This window comes from Piliocolobus tephrosceles, chromosome 19, assembly GCF_002776525.5.
Source record: "Piliocolobus tephrosceles isolate RC106 chromosome 19, ASM277652v3, whole genome shotgun sequence".
NCBI lineage: Eukaryota > Metazoa > Chordata > Mammalia > Primates > Cercopithecidae > Piliocolobus > Piliocolobus tephrosceles.
Genome location: NC_045452.1, coordinates 28,377,206 through 28,399,309, shown reverse-complemented (window position 1 = coordinate 28,399,309; position 22,104 = coordinate 28,377,206). Strand labels below are relative to the sequence as shown.

At 51.8% G+C, this 22,104-nt stretch overlaps 1 protein-coding gene and 1 pseudogene across 1 annotated transcript in view; both read left to right on the top strand.

Annotated features, from left to right (window-relative positions):
• Nucleotides 1-22,104, top strand: part of CELSR1 (cadherin EGF LAG seven-pass G-type receptor 1) — a 204,913-nt gene that overhangs the window by 34,867 nt on the left and 147,942 nt on the right. The window lies entirely within an intron of this gene.
• LOC111548869 overlaps nt 17,431-22,104 on the top strand; it is a 15,672-nt pseudogene continuing 10,998 nt past the window's right edge.

The following is a 22,104-nucleotide window of genomic DNA, read 5'->3' as shown; positions in this document are numbered from 1 at the left end:
GGGGGGAAGTGTGGCACTGCGGGGGGTGTTGGCTCTGTCAGCCCCACTGACTGCCCTGAGCTTCTCAAGTCCTGGGATCCACAGCTCTCTGAGCTTTGGGTGCCTGGCCCGAAGTCAAGGCATAGTCAGCGTTTGTTGAAGGAATGAACGACAGCATGCCAAAGAAACTCAGCACAGTCACTGTCGTGTTATGAAATAGAGCAGAAGGAAAGTCTACTCCATGCCACGCTCTGTTTTGGAGTGATGTTTGACACGTGTTGGTCCCGGTGGGGATTCCCGGCCGGGAGGTTGTGGTGAGCGGCCAGCTGTGTAGACTGGAAGAGCGGGGGGCACCGGGAGAGGCGGCTTTGCGTGTGGTCCTCAGGGAGTCTCCAGCTGTGCCCTTGTTGCCTGTGTTTTTTCTCTGTGTTAATCATATTTCTGTCCCACCTTTGGTGTCCATCTTCTACGTAAAAACAAAACCGGAAAAACTGCCCAGGATCTATAACGGGAAGAAAACCAGCACTTTGTGTGTGTGGTATTTTTTCTTTTTTTGAAATGGAGTCTTGCTCTGCCACCCAGGCTGGAGTGTGATGGCGCGATCTCGGCTCACTGCAACCTCTACCTCCGGGGTTCAAGCGATTCTCCCCCCTCAGCCTCCTGGTAGCTGGGATGACAGGTGCCCACCACCATGCCCGGCTAATTTTTCTATTTTTTTTTTTTTTTTTTGAGGCGGAGTCTCGCTCTGTGGCCTGGACTGGAGTGCAGTGGCCGGATCTCAGCTCACTGCAAGCTCCGCCTCCCGGGTTTACGCCATTCTCCTGCCTCAGCCTCCCGAGTAGCTGGGACTACAGGCGCCCGCCACCTCGCCCGGCTAGTTTTTGTATTTTTAGTAGAGATGGGGTTTCACCGTGTTAGCCAGGATGGTCTCGATCTCCTGACCTCGTGATCCACCCGTCTTGGCCTCCCACAGTGCTGGGATTACAGGCTTGAGCCACCGCGCCCGGCCTAATTTTTCTATTTTTAGTAGAGACAGGGTTTCCTCATGTTGGCCAGGCCGGTCTCGAGCTCCTGACCTCAGGTGATCCACCCGCCTCGGCCTCCCAAAGTGCTGGGATTACAGGCGTGAGCCACCGCGCCCAGCCAGCACTTTGTGTTTTTAAATCTTTATAGCTTTATCAGGAGCGCTAGAAGTTGCTTTTTGGAACAGGAATCTTTTTGGTTTGTTCACAGAGATACGCACGCCCACTCTAGAACATTCTGGCTGTACCAAAAGGCATAAAGGAGAAAGGAAAACACCCCGAAGCCAAGCCCAGGGGCTTTTCGTTTATGTCTTAATTTTTCTTCCCCTGTGCTCTGACTTTCTGGGCTGTGTGTGAGCCGAGATGGAGGCGGCTCTCGTCCCCCCAGCAGTTACTGCAGCACCTCTCCTGTTGGCAGGGGTTGTCATGGCGATGCGCCCTCCCTGAGCCAAGGGGGCACCTCGTGGGGCCCTTATGGGGCCCTTACATTGAAGAGCGGTCCCTTTGTCCAGGGACAATGGGGCCCTGAAGGGCTATTTGTGTGTCTGGCTCACTTTAATTCCCTCCAAGGGGAAGCCTGGGAAGGGGTGCGTGCCGGCCTCCATGGCATGAGCTGAGCAAGTAGATGTTTCCTTTCCTGAAAATGCTTGAGCCTGGATCCCTCGTTTTTAAGAAATCATTTTTGGTTTTTTAATTTCACACCAGCAGACCGTAGCTGTTATGGCTTCACCTAAATGGGTCAGAGACAGACTCAGAGGGTGCCACATGGGCCATCCTCGTCTGCTGGATGCAGAGGGGCCAGAGCTAGCCCAGTTCACTGGTTTTAGAGCCAGCCTTCTGAGCATGTTCTTGCCTCCTGCCCTGGAAAGCGACATGGTCCGTCCCCCTGCACGGCCTCCAGCCAGATGCGGCGTGACGTCCCCAGCCTTGTCACCTGCGCCCTGTGAGTGGACCTGGGCGGGGGGCACTTCACGTCTCTCGTTCCTCTCTGGGTATCATCATGACGTCTTGGAGAAGGACCCGCCTGTGTGCCGGGTCCCTGGGCTGAGCCCCTGCGTTGTGCATGGGTACTGCCCTGCCTCCGCTGCTACCCTGTTGACCCCACCAGCCACCCCCTCACCAGACCCCTCTTCCCAGCTCCCTGAGGCCAGCCGTCCTCAGGAGCCCCACAGACCCTGCCACCTCACTCTTGTACTCACTACTTACCTGAGCTGACAGCAGGGTCTCCCCCCGCACCCCTGGCACTGCTGATGTTCAGGACGGGCAGGGCCTCTGACGGGACGTCCTGAGCACTGCCGGGTACAGAGCAGTGACCTGGCCTTTACCTACCACGTAATGGGAGCCAGTAGCACCCACCGTCCAGTTAAGATGACCCAAAATGTTTCAGACCTTGCCAGATGTCCCCTAGTCCCTCTCCCCCACTGAGACAACTGCCATGGAACTGGGCTGCCCTCTGGATGGCCAGTGGCGTGGACTCAGGGCTCCTTACACTGTGGTAGTGCAGTGACCAACACTGACAGAACAGTAGCCTGTGGGTCTCAGGTAGAGAGGAGGCTGGCTTGGCCCAACCCTGCCCTGCTCAGTGGTTTGGGGTGCCCATCACCCCCTCTGCACCCCATCTCCTCATCTGTAGAAGGCCGTGATGAGAGCTGCCTTGCAGGTGTCATGGCACACAAGGTCATTGGAGCCCCCACTTTGCAGGTCTCACCCCCTCGTCCAGCCCCTGTGGTGCCTGTGTGCCTGGCCATCTTGGGGACTCCCTAGGACTTGGCCATGGGAGCAGAGAAGTGTCCTCACAGCACCCCAGCCCCTCGCTCAGTGCAGGCCCTGGGCACTGGAGGGGTGCCAGATACAGGGACAGGATGTCTAGGAGGTGTTGTGTTATGATGATGCCTTTAAAATCTAGCAGAGAAAACGGCTGAGTGCTGGGTTGTCCTGCCCAGGTGGAGGCCACTGGTTGGAAAGAGGTGAGGGTCGCAGCTATCCTGGAGCCTTACGGGAGCTCGGGGTTGCTTTGACCATGGTAGCTGCTGGCCTTGGCAGAGAGAACAGCAGGGTCTGACTGCATGTTGGTCCCTGGGGCTCAGTTTCCCAGGTTCACAGACACAGGGAGCGTCTCAGGGCCTCAGAGACCATTCTCCCGCGGCAGGCTTGTCTCGGCAATCCCATGGGGATTGTGTTATTTATAAACTGTTTAACATATTCATTCTTAGAAATCTGACATTTCTAAATTCCAGCCAAACTGAGACTCACACAGCCTTGGAAGGCGACGAGCCATGGGGTGGGGGTGGCTCTGAGGGGCCCCTCCCTGAGCCCTGGACGCCCCAGGCAGTGAGAGGGTGTGAGGCCACCGTGAGGGGCTGAGGGACAGCTGGAATTTGGCAAGTAAGTGAGGCTCTTTGGTAGGGAGGGGGCCCAGGCTGTGAGAAATGCCCAGCAACAAAGGGCTCTGGTAGGAGGACAGAGAGGGGACAGCGAGGGGCCGGGGGGGCCCACAGGGTGGGGACGACGACCACGCAGAGGACCAGAGGACAGCCGGGGAAACAGGGAGGAAGCAGAGCCCATGTGCCCCTCCCATCCACCCTCCACCCCCATCACCCCCACCTTCCTCCCGGGCAGATCTTCCCACACACCTGCTGGGTGTGTGGACGAGCAGGGCTGGCTTCTGTCCTGTGGGGGCCAGTCAGCGCCCAGGGTCTGTTCACCTCTGTGGCCGTGGCAGGGCAGCGAGTGGCGAGACTGGGGGGGAGGGGGTCAGTTGGTGTCCCAGGAGCCATGGGTGGGGGGAGTCTGTGCCTGCAGGGCTGAGTCACAAAGGGACATGTACAGGCTGTGCTGGTTTATGGAAGGCCCGTGGGCCAGGACCAGAGCCGGGCAGTGACGGTGACAGTGTGGCTGGCAGCCAGGGCTATTCCAGCGGCACCACGCTGTCCCCAGCATGGTTATCCCACCTAGGAGCCTGTGGCCTGGGAATAGCCAGACGGGTGGCCTCGGCACAGGACAGCTGAGGTGGGGGGAGGTTGGGGGATGTGAGGAGGTGGCCATGCCCTTTCTCCATCCAGCCCCCCAGTGCCTCCTCTGAGTGCCCGCTGTACTCGGGGCTGTGTTAGGTTCTGGGAGAGAGGCAGGCTCGCTGGCTTCACAGTGCTCACCTGTAGTGGGGCCCCTGCCCCATTGAACAGGCTCCCCAGTACTCTAGGGGCGGGGCTCCGGGCAGCAGAGCCAGCCAGTTTCAGGGATGGGAGAGGGAGTTCAGACTGCAGCCTCTGAGCCCGGACTGCGGGCGAGGCAGGAGGAGGAGGCGGGTCACAGCGGGGGCCCTGGGCTGAGGGGTGCTCGTGGCCTGGTGAGGGGTTGGGGAGGAGTGTTGGGGCTGGGTCTCCACTCACACCGCAGGCTGTTGGGGCCTGGGGCACACCCAGTAGAGCCCGCCTGAGCCAGGGCAGGACAGAGGACGGGGAGGGAGGGAGGCGCTGGGGCAGCTGGAGTGTGCTCTGCTGCGCGGGGTGCTGTGGCGGTCATCATGGGCACCCTGCCTTGGCTGCTGAAGGGGAGGCAGTGATGGTGGTCTTCTTGGAAGTCCAGCAGCTCCCTGGTCCCCCCGACTTCAGCAGGCATTGTGGCGCTGAACAGAGGCCCCCCAGCTGTGGCCTCTCACCTATGGCCTCTGTGCTCTCTGGGGTGCTCGGGGCTGCTGCTCCGGTGGCTCCATTGGAATCGGTTTGTTTTTTATTTGTTTTATTTTATTTTATATTTTTTGAGACGCAGTTTCACTCTTGTTGCCCAGGCTGGAGTGCAGTGGCGCGGTCTCAGCTCACTGCATCCTCTGCCTCCTGGGTTCAAGCGATTCTCCTACCTCAGCCTCCCGAGTAGCTGGGACTACAGGCACACGCCACCACGCCCGGCTAATTTTTGTATTTTTAGTAGAGACGGGTTTCCCCGTGTTGGCCAGGCTCCTGACCTCAGGTGATCCGCCCACCTCAGCCTCCCAAAGTGCTGGGATTACAAACATGAGCCACCGTGCCTGGCCTGGAATCGGTTTTTATGTGTGGGAATAGAGGACTTCCTGTGTGTGCAGGCTGTGTCCTGGCAGTGCGGGTGACAGACCATGGAGAAGACGCCCCCGGGCTTGACCTCAGCTTCCTGTTATTGGGCATCTTTCCAGAGAGATCTCAGCATCTGTCCACATTTGGATGGTGGCACAGAGATCTTGAAATCAGGACGTAACTCTCGATTTCGGTTTGTCTCAGCGGCTGTGTGTCACTGCGGGTAGGGAGGGTGTGCCCTGAAAACTGTTCTAGAATTTAGATGTTGAAAGTCCTAGAAACATCACCCGGGCCGGGCGCGGTGGCTCAAGCCTGTAATCCCAGCACTTTGGGAGGCCGAGACGGGCGGATCACGAGGTCAAGAGATTGAGACCATCCTGGCTAACACAGACTAGGCCTCCCTTTATGTATCAAAGTCCAGCAAGAGTCCAGCCCACCTGGCCCTGCCCCAGGTCTCCCTTCTGCCCCCCTCAGCCCCAGCCCCCCAAGTCTCACAAGTCCAGAGAGCTGTCTCACCTCCTGGAATTGTCACCCATTTCCAAGACCACGTCCTTAGGGTGATGTTTCCTTTTTTTTTTTTTGAGACGGAGTCTCGCTCTGTTACCCAGGCTGGAGTGCTGTGGCCGGATCTCAGCTCACCGCAAGCTCCGCCTCACGGGTTTATGCCATTCTCCTGCCTCAGCCTCCCGAGCAGCTGGGACTGCAGGCGCCCGCCACCACGCCCGGCTAGTTTTTTGTATTTTTAGTAGAGACGGGGTTTCACCGTGTTAGCCAGGATGGTCTCAATCTCCTGACCTCGTGATCCGCCCGTCTCGGCCTCCCAAAGTGCTGGGATTACAGGCATGAGCCACCGCGCCCAGCCTGAATTTTTTTTTTTAACTCAGTGGTATCATTTTTGCCATGTAGGTTTTAAATGTTTATGTTTTTCTTTTTCTTTTCTTGAGATAAGGTCTTGCTGTGTCGCCCAGGCCGGAGTGCAGTGGTAAAATGTCATAGCTCACTGTAACCTCAAATCCTGCCTCAGCCTCCTAAGCAGCTGGGACTACAGATGCACATCGCCACACCTGGCTACTTTTTACATGTTTTAGTTTTTGTACAAGGTCTTGCTGTGTTGCCAGGGCTGGTCTCAAACTCCTGGCCTCAAGCAGTTCTCCCGCCTCAGCCTCCCAAAGTGCTAGAATCGCCTTTAATATTTTTCGTTGTGGGATCTCTGTCTTCTTCATTAGTGGCTTCTGTGTGCCGTTGGACAACTTGCTTAACTTCTTTGGGCCCCGTTTTCTGTTTTTTAAAATAGGGACAGTAATACTGACCCCGTAGGGTTGTGTGAGGCATAATTGAAGGAACGGGCAGAGCAAGAAGTGCCTGGTCTGACCTCTGGCCTCTTGGCTTCCTCTTGCTGGGATGCAGTTGGTTGAGTTCATAGTGAATTTGGTTCTTTCTGTGTCTCAGTAGCTTCCCGTGGTCACAGTGGGGACGGCTGTAGGGGCCTCCCCTGTGCCCTCACCACCACGAGGCATGACTGGAAGGGGAGATCAGTGCCCCCAGGTTGGGAACCAGAAGGAAGTACAGGTGGGCTCCCGTCCTGCGTGCTCAGCACCCTCTCAGCTGCCCTGGTAGCGTCTGGCACGAAAGGGTCGCTGGAAGCAGAGGCTGAGTCTCCCAGCAAAGGGTCTGCTGCCCTCCTGGCTGGAACGAGGCAGGTTGGATTGCTGGGGGCTGGCCTCTATTCCAAGGACTCCGAGTCTGCTTGGTTCTTAGGTCCTGTCCCTGTCCTGGGATTATAGCTAAGCTGAGTCTTGTCCGTCTGAGGCCATCTGAGGCCACTTACCTCATCAGGAGAGAGCCTTCCCTGACTGTTAAGGGACAAAGCTGCTGCAGAGGGTGGGCACGGGCAAGGGGGAATGTCCTGGAGTTGCCCTTGGAGTGGGCGCTTCCAACTCGAGCCTTTGATCTGCTCTGCAAGTACCTTGGCCTGTGGGGACCTGCTCCCAGGGTGCACACTCGTGTGCGGCTTGCTGTCTCCCGGGACTTCTGTTAAAGTGAGCAGTGGCTGTACCACCTCTTACGGAGCGTGCTTCTTTAAAAACGCCTTGCTGCTGATTTTGGCCAGGGTAGTTTAATAGTTAAGGTTAAGGGGGAACAGTCAGAGAGAGGCAGGAGAGTGTGGGGCTGTGATCGTGGGGTTCATATGTCACTTGCCTGGTGACCTCAGGTTTGTCACTCAGCTTCTGAGAACCTCCATTTCCTCATATGACAGTGAGGTGGTGAGACCAGTTTCACAGGGATTTGCAAAGCACAGAACAAAGTATTGGCCATGCCGCTGGGGCTTCGGAAGAGTCACCTTTGTCACTAGTGACTTTGATCACCAGTTTATCAATAACGTCCCTCCCTCCCTCCATTCCTCCGTCCCCCCCTTCCTTCCCCCTTCCTCCCCTCCCCCTCCTTCCCCTTTCCCTTGCCTTCCCTTTCTTTTCTTGAGATGGGGTCTCATTCTGTCACCCAGACTGGAGTACAGTGGCACGATCATAGCTCACTGCAACCTTGACCTCTTAGGCTCAAGCGATCCTCCCACCTCAGCCTCCTGAGTAGCTGGGACTGCAGACTTGTGTGCCGCTGTGCCCAGCTAATTTATTTTTTCTAGAGATGAGTTCTTGCTACCTTGCCCAGACTGGTCTCAAAATCCTGGGCTCAAGGGATCCTCCTACTTTGGCCTCCCAAAGTGCTGGGGTTACAGACCTGAACGACCACGCCCAGCCCTGTTTTCTGTACGGCAGTTTTCTGAGTAGTTTGTAAGAATGTAACGAACTTCCTCTGCTCCTTCAGAACGAAGTGAGTCACATTTCACTCCCTGGAGGGTACAGATCAGGTGATTTTTCTTTGTTTTCTCTTCAAGACAAGGAAGCTCATGACTGTGCCGGAGGGGGATATCTTTGGGAATTCTTTTTGGGGAATTACTCTTGGAGTTCATGGAAAGATCCATTCTGTTATTTCTTATCTGAGATGTCAATGTTGAAGGAAGTGATGTTTGGCATTTAGAAAAAACATAACATTTCAGGTCCTTGTTGCATTGACTGAAGGAAAAAGGGCACATCATTCAGTGTTTTGGTTCACAGCTTGTTTTCAGCTTTCAGGGCTGGATATTTGCTGTTTCCGTAGGTTCCTATGAGATCCTGCTTCATGGAAAGGTCTCCTATTGGCTTCTTTAAATGTCCGTTTAAAACTTTTCTTAGTGGGGACGGGCGTGGTGGCTCACGCTTGTCATCCCAGCATTCTGGGAGGCCAAGGCAGGCGGATCACCTGAGGTCAGGAGTTCGAGACCAGCCTGGCCAACATGGTGAAACCCCGTCTCTACTAAAAATACAAAAGCTGGCCCAGTGTGGTGGTGTGTGCCTGTGATCCCAGCTACTTGGGAGGCTGAGGCAGGAGAATGGCTTGAACTGGGAGGCGGAAGTTACAATGAGCTGAGATCATACCACTGCACTCCAGCCCGGGCAACAGAGCAAGACTCTGTCTCAAAAAAAAAAAAAAAAAAAAAAAAAAATTAACCGGGCATGGTGGCAGTGCCTATAATCCCAGCTACTTGGGAGGCCAAGGCGGGAGAATTGCTTGGACCTGGGAGGCAGAGGTTGCAGTGAGCCAAGATTGTGCCATTGCACTCTAACCTGGGTGACAGAGCAAAAGTCCGTCTCAAAATAAAATAAATTAAATTAAATAAATAAATACATAAATAAACACACTTTTCTTAGTGGAAACATCTTATTTCAGATCTTTGGATCTTCGGAGGGGCGTTAGAAACAGGATTCTCAGCACTTGGCATGTAAATGGACAGATTTTCAAGTCCCGTCGACCATGCCTGCTCAAAAGCACAGCTCTGCCCGCAGGTGGGGGATGTTCTGGGCCTGAGGGACGCAGTGCAGTGGCCTGACCTGCCGCTGGCCTCCTGGGCAGCTCCATTGGTGGGGACACGGTGGTGAGCTTCATTCTGACACTGCAGTCAGAGGCTCCCAGGTCACTCAGAAAACAGACCAGATAATTATAATAAAGTCAGAAAAATGGCATCTGACAAAAGGCCTGCGGAGTCATTGTTGTAACCTCCCCCAGAGATCAAAAAACACAGGTGTGGGCTAGCTCAGGCCTCTGTTCTTTTGTGACAAGTTATGAGTGTCATTTACGCCCCCTTTGGAAGCTCCCAGAGCTCCCAGTGGCCTTTGTGCTCGGAGCCCGTTCAGCGCGCCCCAGTCGTCTGAATAAGCCCAGAGCCCTGTCATTGTCCCCATGGTTGCCCATCAACCATTCGCCCTCCTGCACTGGCTGCCAGTTTCCATGGTTACCGCCACCGCTGTAAATGTGATCTCTGCACCGTGGGGGAGGGGGCTGTCAGCGGCTGCATATAAAAGGTCATCTCCAGCAGGCAGTTAAAACCCAGCGCAGTGCTGAAAACTGGGCGCCAGGGTTTCCCTGCGGTTATGTCCCTTCCTTGAGTCCTGCAGACGCCGTGAGCCCGGCTTTCCTGCTGAGCCATGCTGGGAGGACCGGGGGCTGGGGTGGGATCAGAGCAGAGAGTCCGGACTCACAGAAAACAACCTGTTCGGGAAGATAAGCGGGAGAGGTTCCTGCTGAGCCCTGAGCCAGGCGTGGGGTGGAAATGGACGTTCAGGGTGGTGGGGGTGGCCGCTGGCTGATGATGGTCACTCCTGGAGTCTGGTGTGTTCTAGAGGAGAGGAAGAGGCACGGTTCTAGTTTTCGGGAGGGGGGTTTGCAGATGGTGGAGGGGTTTTAAGTCTGACAGGTGAGAAGGATCCAGAAGAGGGCCATCCCGGGCCAGCACCTAATGGCTTGGGGTTCTGAGGGACGAGAGCTGAGGATGTTGGGAGATGGTGCCCCAAGGGTGGGGACAGGAGCACACGGGAAGCTGCCTTGATACAGTTTGAGAAAATTCCCGCAAAATCTCCCATGGTGGGGACAGATAGGGGTGTGAGTCAGGTTCCATTTCTTGCTCTTGTGACGCAGTGGTGACCGTCCTTGGGACAAGTCTTTGCATACCTGTGCCAGGGCTTCCTGAAAATAGATATATACGATTGGATGGATTTATCATGTTTAAAGCTTGATCACATTACCAGGTTGTCCAAAAAAAGTGCTTTGCTGATTGATATTCTCGCCACTGGCATCTAAGCCTGTTTGTCTATGTCCTCCCAGGCCTGATGTTATCATTGTCTAAGATTTTTGCCAATCTGATGGGTACTAAGTAGCCTGTGATTTTTACCTTCCTCTGATTCCTTGGCCAGGAAGCTGCTTTTCAGATGTTGACTGGCTGTCTGTATTTCTTCAGTGGTCTGCCAATTCCTGTCCTGTCTCACTTTTCCTCTGTGGTTTCTGTGTGGGGGTTGGCATTGCTGAGCCCAGGAGTGTAAAACTCTCCCATGTTTTACTTTTTTTTTTTTTTCCCCACATTTGAGACAGAGTCTTACTCTCTCACCCAGACTGGAGTGCAGTGGCGCAATCTCGGCTCACTGCAACCTCCATCTTCTGGGCTCAAGCAATTCTCCTGTCTCAGTCTCCCGAGTAGCTGGGATTACAGGTGTGTGCCACCATGCCCGGCTAATTTTTGTATTTTTAGTAGAGACGGGGTTTCACCATGTTGGCCAGGCTGGTCTTGAACTTCTGACCTCAGGTAATCCGCCCACCTCGGTCTCCCAAAGTGCTGGGATTACCGAGCCCAGCCCCATGTTTTACTTTAATGGTTTATAGGCTGATCTTCTTCCCATCATGGGTTGTCTTTAATTTATTGAGTTAATTTTGGGGTCATGGTAGGGGGCAGAGGCTTAGTTTTCCCAGTTGTCTCAATATCTTTTGTTTGAAGAGTCTCTTCCACCATCCCTGAAATGCCACCTTTATCATAAACCTCATTCCACAGCCACACAAGAGGGTCCGTCTGTCCGTGTTTGTTCTGATCCCATACCGCCAGACTGTCTGTTTTTTTTTTTTTTTTTGAGTCTTGCTCTGTCCCCAGGGTACAGTAGAGTGGCACAATCACAGCTCACTGCAACCTCTACCTCCCGGATTCAAGCGACTCTCCTGCCTCAGCCTCCTGAGTAACTGGAATTACAGTCACCCCACCACCATGCCCGGCTAACTTTTTGTATTTTTAGTAGAGGTGGGGTTTCACTATGTTGGCCACGCTAGTCTCGAACTCCTGACCTCAGGTCATCCACCTGCCTCGGCCTCCCAAAGTGCTGAGATTACAGGCATGAGCCACTGTGCCTGGCCACACTGGACTATCTTTTTTTCTTTCTTTCTTTCTTTTTTTTCTGAGATAGACTTTCGCTCTTGTTGCCCTGGCTGGAGTGCGATGGCACGATCTTGTCTCTTTGCAACCTCCATCTCCTGGGTTCAAGTGATTGGCCTGCCTCAGCCTCCCAAGTAGCTGGGACTACAGGCATGCGCCACCACACCCAGCTAATTTTGTGTTTTTATTAGATATGGGGTTTCTCCATGTTGGTCAGGCTGGTCTCCAACTCCTGACCTCAGGCTATACACCCACCTTGGCCTCCCAAAGTGCTGGGATTACAGGCATGAGCCACTGCACCTGGCCCTACCGGACTATCTTAATCACAGTTACATTCTAGCATATTCTGAGAGCCGGAGCACATTTTTTCCTATTGTTCTTTTACATAGGTTTCTTAAGTTATTCTAATGAGTACTCTCTTCTGTGTAAGCTCAATAAATACATTATGAAGGTCTGTTGAAGTAGAAAAGAAAACCCCATAGGAATTCTGGTAAGAATGACATTGTGTTTAAGGGTTACTTCATGTAGTAGGTTGAACAGTGCACCCCACCCCAAAGGTGGGGGTGGATTGTGCAGAACATGTAACATGCGACTTATTTGGAAAAAGGGTCTTTGTAGATATAACTAAACTAAGGATTTTTGAGATGGGATCACCCTGGATTAGGGGCCCTAAATCCAATGGCAAGTCCTCCTAAAAGAAGAGAGGAGAAGACACAGACATAGAGCAAAGAGAATGTGTGAAGACCAGAGATTAGGATGATGTAGCCCCAACCCAAGGAACTCCTCTGGCTGCTACCAGAGGCCTGGGACAGATTCTCCCTGGGAAAGAGATTCTCCCTGCCAGACTTTGTACACAAAGTCCCAGTATACAACATTGTAATGGAAGTCTTAGCCAATGCAGTAAGACAAGAAAAAGAATTGCTATAAACATTGAAAAAGATGATATAACATCGCCATTATTCACAGATGATATGGTTACATATAAAGAAAATAAAATAAAACATGCAAATAAAGAGTAAATAATAAGTGCTTTCAGCAGGATTACTGGATACTCATAGTCAAGTGAGGCGTAACGATGTTTCTGTCAAGGATGGGCTGCATATAGGATGGTGGCGTCATGTGATTGTAATGGAGATGAAAAATTCTTACTACCGCCTTACAGTCACAGCCATGGTAATGTTGTAGCGAAACACGTTTACTCACGTGTTTGTGGTGATGCTGGTGTAAGCAAACCTGTGCTACCAGTCGTATACAATTCTAGCGCACACGGTTATGTGTACTACATGATACTTGATCGTTATAATAAATGATTATGTTACTGGCCATTTACTGTATATATTTACTGTACTGTGCTCTTTATTATTATTTCAGCGTGTACTCCTTCTGCTTATATTTTTACAAAGTTAACTGTAAAACAGCCTCAGGCTGGACCTTCAGGTTTTCCGGAAGAAGATGTGAGTAGCATAGATGGTGAGAGCTCCCTGTGTGCTATTGCCTCAGCAGACTTCCCAGTGGGACAAGATGTGGAGGTGGAAGACACTGATATTGACGATCCTGACCCTGTGTAGGCCTAGGCTAAGGTGTGTGTTTATGTCTTGGTTTTTAATGCAAAGTAAAGAAAATTTAATAGATAAAAGCTCATAGAATAAGGATATAAAGAAAGAAAAAAAAATATATATATTTTGAGATAAGAGTTTTACTCTGTTACCCAGGCTGGAGTGCAGTGGCGTGATCTTGGCTCACTGTAATCTCCATCTCCTGGGCTCAAGTGATTCTCCTGCCTCAGCCTCCTGAGTAGCTGGGATTACAGATGCCTGCCACCACACCCGGCTAGTTTTTGTATTTTTAGTAGAGACAGGGTTTCACCACGTTGGCCAGGCTGGACTCAAACTCCTGACCTCAGGTGATCCACCTGCCTCACCTCCCAAAGTGCTGGGATTACAGGTGTGAGCCACTGTGCCTGGCCCAAGAAAATATTTTTGAATGCTGTACAATGTGCGTTTTAAGCTAAGTATTGTTACAAAAGAGTCATTTTTTTTTTTTTTTCCTGAAACAGAGTCTCATTCTGTTGCCCAGGCTGGAGTGCAGAGGGCAGTGGTGCCATCTTGGCTCAATGCAACCTCCACCTCCAGAGTTCAAGTGATTCTCCTGCCTCAGCCTCCTGAGTACCTAGGATTACAAGCATGCACCACCACGTCCAGCTAATTTTTATATTTTTAGTAGGGACAGGGTTTCACCATGTTGGTCAGGCTGGTCTTGAACTCCTGACCTCAGGTGATCCGCCCGCCTCGGCCTCCCAAAGTGCTGGGATTACAGGCATGAGCCACCATGCCCAGTCAATAAATTTTTTAAATTAAAAACTTTATTAAGTAAAAATGTTATGGTAAGCTGAGGTTAATTCATTATCAAATAAAGAAAAAAATATATATTTTTTGAGATGGAGTTTCACTCATGTTGCCCGAGCTGGAGTACAATGGCACGATCTCGGCTCACTGCAACCTCCGCCTCCCAGGTTCAAGCGATTCTCCTGCCTCAGTCTCCAAGTAGTTGGGACTGCAGGCGCCCACGACCATGCCCGGCTAAATGGGATTTCATCATGTTAGCCAGGCTGGTCTTGAACTCCTGACCTCAGGTGATCTGCCTACCTCGGCCTCCCAAAGTGCTGGGATTACAGGCGTGAGCCACCGCGCCCGGCCAAGAAAACGCTTCTGAATAAATGTCGTGCAGCCTGAGGGTTCGGTGTTGCTGAAGTCCACAGCAGTGGCCTGAGTGTTCAGTATTGATGAAGTCTACGGGAGTGTACAGTCATGTGCTAGGCCTTCTTCACAGTCACTCACCACTCACCCACTTACCCAGGGCAGCTTCCAGTCCTGAAAGCTTCATTCCTGGCAAGTACCCTATATAGGTGTACTGTTCTTAATTTTATACCATGTTCTCACTGTGCCTTTTCTATATTTACATATGTTTAGATGTACAAATATTTACCATTGTGTTACAGTTGCTTGCAGTACTCAGTACAGTAACATGCTGTACAGGTGTGTAGCCTAGAAGCGGTCGGTTATACCACAGCCTAGGTGTATAGTGGGCTGTACCAGCTGGGTCTAGCTGGGTTTGTCTAAGGACACTCTGTGATGTTCACCCAATGGTGAAGTCATCTAACAACGCATTTCTCAGAATGTTTTCCCCAGTCTTTAAGTGATGCATGATTGTACTATTTTAAAAAATGTGTTTCTATGTGCTGGCAATAAATTAAAAGTGAAATATATAACCTATAATAGTATAAAAAGATAACATACCTAAGAATAAATCTAATGAAAGATGAGCAGAACACCATAAAATGTTACTCAGAGAGATTCAGGGCTGGGCACAGTGGCTCATGTCTGTAATCCCAATACTTTGGGGAGGCTGAGGCTGGTGGATCACTTGAGGTCAGTAGTTCAAGACCAGCCTGGCCAACATGGTGAAACCTCCATCTCTACTAAAAATACAAAAATTAGCCAGGTATGGTGGTGCGTGCCTGTAATCCTGGCTACTCTGGAAGCTGAGGCACAAGAGTCGCTTGAGCCTGGGAGGCAGAGGTTGCAGTGAGCCTAGATCATACCACTGCATTCCAGCCTGGGCGACGGAATGAAACTACATCTCAAAAAAATAAAATAAATTAAGAGGTACTTAAATAAATGGAGGGCTTAACCATGTTTATGGATTAGAAGACTCGGTGTTATAAAGATATCATTTCTCCCCAGACTGGTCTGTAGATTCAGTGCAGTACTAATCAAATCGGTATGGAATAATTTAGAGGAAGTTGAAAAAAATTGGCAATCTGATTCTAAAATTTATCAGTAAATAAAATTGACTGAGAATAGCCAAGGCCATTTTGAGGAAGAGCCGAGGTAGGAGGACTTGGTTGGCTGGATGTCAAGACTTGTTATAGAGCCACTGTAATTAGAAGAGTGTGTCATTAAGAGTGGCCAAGGACAGCCAGATAGGCCAGCGGAATGGATGAGAGAGCTGAGAAAACAGATTCAACATATTTAACAGTGTAGCCAGTCAAGTCACAAGGAATAAAGAAATCAAAGAGCTGAATTGTCCTCCAGGAGGGTAGATTCTGTGTCTGCCTTTTTTTCTGAATCGGTTTCATTCTTAATATTCTTTTTTGACCTGTTTTCCAGTTTACTAGCTTTCTTAGCTGGGTACAATCTCATCTGTTGAGTTTTTCTTTTTGATTATTGTGTTATTTGTTTCTAGATGGACTCTGACCTGCCATGCTCTTTTCTGTGGTTACCTGGTTGCTAATTGTTCTAGTCTGTTCTGAGACATACCTGAGACTGGGTAATTTATAAAGAAAAATGATTTCATTGACTCACAGTTCCACATGGCTGGGGAGGCCTCACAATCATGGTGAAAAGCAAAGGAGGAGCAAAGTCACGTCTTACATGGTGGCAGGCAAGAGAGAGCTTGTGCGGGGGAACTCCTCTCTGAAAACATCAGATCTCATGAGACTTCTTCACTATCATGAGAACGGCACAGAAAAGACCTGCCCCCATAATTCAGTTACCTCCCACTGGGTCCCTGCCACGACACGTGGGAATCATGGGATCTACAATTCAAGATGAGGTTTGGGTGGGGACACAGCCAAACCATATCACTAATGAAATTTTAATCTTTTTTTTTTTTTTTTGAGACGGAGTCTCGTTCTGTCCCCCAGGTTGGAGTGCAATGGCATGATGTTGGCTCACTGCAACCTCTGCCTCCCAGATTCAAGTGATTCTCCTACCTCAGCCACCCAGGTAGCTGGGATTACAGTGCCCACCACCACACCCAGCTAATTTTTGTGTTTTTAGTAGAGACGGGGTTTCACCATGTTTGGCAGGCTGGTCTTGGACTCCTGATCTCAGGTGATCCACCTGCCTCGGCCTCCCAAAGTGCTGGGATTACAGGCGTGAGCCACCCCAGGCCAAAATTTTCAATCTTATCTTTTATTTGTCTGAACATAGTGAGAGCAGCAGTTCTCTGTGTTTTTATAATGTCTTTGTTTTTATAACTCTTCCATGGTTTGTTTCCTGTTCTCGCAGTGTCTGTTGATTTTCATTCAGGTTGTCTTGTTGACTTGTATGCCTGGTTATTTTTTATGTACTGGACATTGCATTATCATAATTGTAGGAGGAACATGGGGCCTAGGATGCTGTCGCCTTCCTCTAGAGAGATTTGTGTTGGGTTCTGTCAGGTCAGAGCTACTAGCTATCTGAGGTCACCATCATCTATCAGGAATTGACAGCTTGACCAGCAGTGGCTAGCAAATATCAGATCCAGCATGAGCTGTGGTCAGGGGTGTATCCATGCCTGGTCCTTGGTGGGTGCCCCTCCTGTGGGTGAGCCAGGGACATGGAAGTTCTCTGTGTACTGCTGCTTCTCACTCCTTCTCACAAGAATGTGCTGTTTCTTAGCTGGTGGATGTAACGGTCATTGATCACATTGCTTCCATGGGAAATGTGATCTGAGTTGCAGAATTTTACAACGTGTTTGTGAATGGGAGCTTCCTGCAGGCTTGTTCTGGGGTCGTGGATGCAGAATATTTGCTGAGTTGCACGTATCGATAGCCTGTTAGCCAGTGAAATAGCCCGTGGGCCTAGGTACTTTCCAGCCAAATAGGATCTTTTCTCTTCCTAACATACTTAGAAGAGATTTGCTAGGAGTATTAGAGCCTGTGTCACTGTGTAGAATCAGAAAACAGAAATAGACTCACTGTGATGCCATCCATGACTTCCCGCCCTTTTTCTTGAGACAGGAGGTCACTCTGTCACCCAGGCTGAAGTGCAGTGACGTGAGCGTGGTTCACTGCAGCCTCGACCTCCAGTGCTCAAGTGATCCTCCTACCTCAGCCTTCCAAGTAGCTAGGACTACAGGTGTGCGCCACCACGCCTGGCTCATTATATTTATACTACTGTTTCACCATGTTGGCCAGGCTTGTCTTGAACTCTGACCTCAGGTGATCTGCCCTCCTTGGCCTCCCAAAGTGTTAGTATTGCAGTCGTGAACCACCGTGCCCAGCTGGGTCACTGCTCCTTTCTACGGGGGCTCAGTGGCGCCTCCCCGACGCATGGAGCCCTGCACCCAATGGGTGAGGGCCCTGAACGGTGTTCGCTTGTGGTTCCTGCAGACACCTGGGCACCTTGATGTCAGAGATCACCTCCCCGCCCATTTGTCACCATCCCTGAACAGGCACTGGGGACCAATAAACTTCTAGCAGAGCAGCCACCACGACCTCACACTCCCTGTGGACGAGAGAGAAACTCACAGAAAAGAGGTGAGGACAGTGCTTCACAGGCCCTCACTGGCTTCAAGCAGGGTTTGGCTTACTCTAGCCGTTTTTGTTTTTATTTTTTGTTAGGGTCTTTTTCTGTTGCCCAGACTGGAGTCCAGTGGTGCCATCATGGCTCACTGCAGCCTCCAACTCCTGAGCTCGACTGGTCTTCCTGCCTCAGCCTCCCAAGTAGCTGGGACCACAAGTGTGAGCCAGCATGCCTGGCTAATTTTTTAACTTTTATTTTTTGTAGAGATAGGATCTGGCTATGTTGCCCAGGCTTGTCTGGAATTCCCAGCCTCAAGCGATCTTCCCATCTCGGTTTCCCAAAGCACTGGGATTACAGACACGTGCTTTGCCTTAGTCTGTTCTCTTACATACTTTTTCTCTCCCAGAGAAATATTAAATGTTTTCCATGCTCTTTTTGTCTACCTTCTAATATTTCATCCTGTTACCAAGAGCCTGTTTTATTTTTTGAGATGGAGAGTCACTGTCGCCCAGGCTGGAGTACAGTGGCGTGATCTTGGCTCATTGCAGCCTCCACCTTCCTCCTGGGGTTTGGCTGGGCACGGTGGATCTTGCCTCGAGTGATTCTCCTGCTTCAGCCTCCCAAGTAGCTGGGATTACTTACACGCCCAGCTAATTTTTGTTATTTTTAGTAGAGACGGGGTTTCACCGTGTTGGCCAGGCTAGTCTTGAACTCCTGACTTCAGGTGATCCACCTGCCTCAGCCTCCCAAAGTGCTGGGTTTACAGGTATGAGCCACTGCGCCCGGCCCCAAGAGCCTGTTTCTAATCTGGAAGAATATATATCCAGGTGAGAATAACACAAGTTATCAGTTTTTAAAATGAAGGGGTACATTTTTATGGAAAAGAAAAAGGAGGTAATTTTTGTCCCTGGTTGAAATTAGGCCAGAAAGACTTTGTGCTGGGAATTAAAGCAGGACTGTGTATCAGTGTGCCCCACGTTGTTAGTGTACATAGATAAGAAACACGTGACTGAGACCATCGAGGGCTGACACGTTTTAATGGAGAATTTTACAGTGAGACGTGGAACTTGCGTTTTGAAATGAGACTAGCCTGTGGATGTGGAGATCTGTCTGGTAGCATCTGGCATGTTGGCCGGCTCCGTCCCTGGAGGAATGACTGAGCCTGCAGACCTGCTGGAGCCTGGGAAGCAGCCCCGAGGGAACGTCCTGCTTCTGCTGTTGCAGGTCGCAGCACCCTGACCGTTGCCTTCTCGTGACAGTTGGTTCTTTGTGTGTCTTAGCTCAGCCTCGCTCAGCCTTTTGCTGGGCACATGTGAGGTACTGATGAAACAGACATCACTTACCTGAAAATATTAAAAAGAATAGAGAGGTGGGGCACGGTGGCTCACGCCTATAATCCCCGCACTTTGGGAGGCTGAGGCAGGTGGATCACCCGAGGTCAGGAGTTCGAGACCAGCCTGGCCAACATGGTGAAACCCCATCTCTACCAAAAATACAAAAATTAGGCGGGCATGGTGGTGCATGCCTGTAATCCCAGCTACCTGGGAGGCTGAGGCAGGAGAATTGCTTGAACCCGGGAGGTGGATGTTGCAGTGAGCCGAGATTGCGCCACTGCACTCCAGCCTGGGTGACAGAGTGAGACCCTGTCAAAAAAAAAAAAAAAAAGAATAGAGACTTTAAATGTATGTTTCCTTTCTGCCAGTTCACAAGAAAAACTTTTAACAAGTTAATTTCTGGCTAGATTTCTTCAGTAGTGGCACTCAGATGGGGCTGCTTTTCCCCCTAGGAGACACGTGGCCATGTCTGTAGATGTTTCGGTTGCCACAGTATGGAGGGCAGTGCTACTGGTGTCTGGTAGGTGGAGGTGCGGGGGATGCTGCTCCGTGCCCCGGTGTGCATGGGACAGCCCCGCACAGCAGAGAATGATCCCATACACCATGTCCAAGGGCCCGGGGTGGAGAAGCTGCCTCAGGAGACCTGGCGAGCATGGATGTTGCAGGGCCCTCCCTGTGTGGGCGTCTCCTGACTCCTGAGGTGCTGAACTTGTAGGGGAACACAGTCCCCTGCCTGTGGGCGCAGAGGCAGCCCTCAGGTGGCCTTCGGCAAGTCGCTGGACCTCCGGATCCTCTGAGGCCTGGTCTGTAGAGCAGGGAAAATGACACCTGGCCATTGGGACTGCCTGGAGGATCAGGGTGCAGCACTTGCAGCAGCCCCAGGCCAGCTGGGTGCCTGATGGTGGGTGCGGTTGTTCACAAGAGTGGCAAAACCAGAAACTCACTCTGTGCCTCAGGACGGGTCACTGTGGTGGCTGCAGGAGTTGGTTTTGTAGATTTTTCTGGGATTTTTAAGTGTCTCTCCGCACCCAGCACCTTCCTAGGTCTGCAGCTGTGGTGCTCGCAGCCATGCCTGAGGGAGACTCTGCGATGCTCACTCTGCTTAGAACATTTCCCTCCCAGGTCTTGCTCGAAAAGTGGGTTTTGGTCGTCTCATCTCAACACTTTGGGAGGCCAAGGTGATGGATCGCCTGAGGGCAGGAGTTCGAGACCAGCCTGACCAACGTGGTAAAACCCCGTCTCTACTAAAAATACAAAAATTAGCCGGATGAGATGGTGGGCGCCTGTAGTCCCAGCTACTCAGGAGGCTGAGGGAGGAGAATTGGTGAACTCAGGAGGCGGAAGTTGGAGTGAGCCAAGATTGTGCCACTGCACTCCAGCCTCGGTGACAGAGCGAGACTGTCTCAAAAATAAAAATAAAGTAAAATAAAATAAAATAAAAATAAAACCTCTCCAGGTGACCCTGGGGAATCCCTCTCTTGGCTCCTGTCTCATGAGATGGAAATTAGAGGGCAGGACCCTGTGTGTCTGAGTGTGTCTCGTGGCTGGAGGAGGCCAGGACCCACGCACTCCAGGTCGACGTGCCATGTCAACATGTGTGCACTTTGCCCTTGGGAACGTTGGCTCTCAGAAGGCGGCTCCCTGGGTCTCTGTGCAGCCCTGTGGGGTGGTCACGGTAGGTGTTTCCACTGCGGGGGTGGATGCTGAGATGGCCAGGAGGATGCCTTCTCACTAACCAGGCTGGGCAGCACATCTGGACCCGGGAGTTTACTGTCCTTGGAACCTGGAGGCCACAGAGTGCAGGAAAGATGGGCTTTTTATTTTATTTTATTTTTTTGAGACAGAGTCTTGCTCTGTCCCCCAGGCTGGAGTGCAGTGGCCAGATCTCAGTTCACTGCAAGCTCCGCCTCCTGGGTTCACGCCATTCTCCTGCCTCAGCCTCCCGAGTAGCTGGGACTACAGGCGCTGCCACCTCGCCCGGCTAGTTTTTTGTATTTTTTTTAGTAGAGACGGGGGTTTCACCATGTTAGCCAGGATGGTTTCGATCTCCTGACCTCGTGAGCCGCCCATCTTGGCCTCCCAAAGTGCTGGGATTACAGGCTTGAGCCACCGTGCCCGGCCTGGGCTTTTTTTTTTTTGGGAAGGAGTCTTGATCTGTTGCCAGGCTGGTGGTGACGGGTTAATAGTCAAAAGCGCCCTCGTCAGAGAGCATGGCATCCACCTGCTCCGCTGAGCCAGCGGGAAGGTGCCCCAGGACAGTGACCGGTGGCAGTTTTGGTTGTGATGAGGAATTGGGGATGAGAGCAGTTGGTTGGCTTAGCATTCCAAGCAGAGGAAGCTCACTTCCCTATCCCCAAGCCGGGTTCCAAACGGGAAATGATCAGGCATTTGGAAGAGCTGAATTGAAGTTATTCTCTAGGTTAGTCTGGGTGACCAGCAGGAAGGTGGCCCTGCCCTGCCGTGGGGTGTGGGTGCGTCTGGGGGTCTGAGCTGACACGTCCCTTCCTGCCACAGTGACCCCAACTGCTGCATGCTCAAAAGGGCAAGGCTGTGGTATGGGAGTGGTCACTGCTGTGCGGTAGAAACTGCTGCTTCTGGGGACTTTCCACTGTGGCGCCAGGGGTGCATTTGTTCTTTTTGTGTCCCTCAGCCAGGCCTGTGTGACTTCTCTCTGGCCTGTGCCGAGTCCTGCCTTGATGTGGGTTCAAGCCGTGTTCCCACTGAACCATCCCACTGAGCTCACCGGCATGCATGCCTAGGTACACGCTTCATGGCACTATGGTGGCCTCCTGTGCCGCACTCGCTGGCTGTAGGCGAACAGGACAGCTGCGGGCTTAGGAGCAGGAAGGGCTCAGCTCCTTAGCGGGACTCTCATCCCCCAAGACCATCCCCCTGTCCCCAAGAGGGCAGGGCTTCCCATGTAGCACTGGCTCCGGGGACTATCCAGGGGGCACCTGTACCTCCCATTGTCATGAGTTTCAGTGAGACAATAGGATGGATGCCAGCCCTGAGCAGGTGCTGACCACAGCTACTTCCTGCTGTCACCCCACTGCTGTCCACCTGCAGAGACCTCCCCTGAAACTGAGGTGCAGGGCAGGCCCCTCCCTGTGCCTCCATTGGCACTTGACACCCCTCCCCCATGCCCCC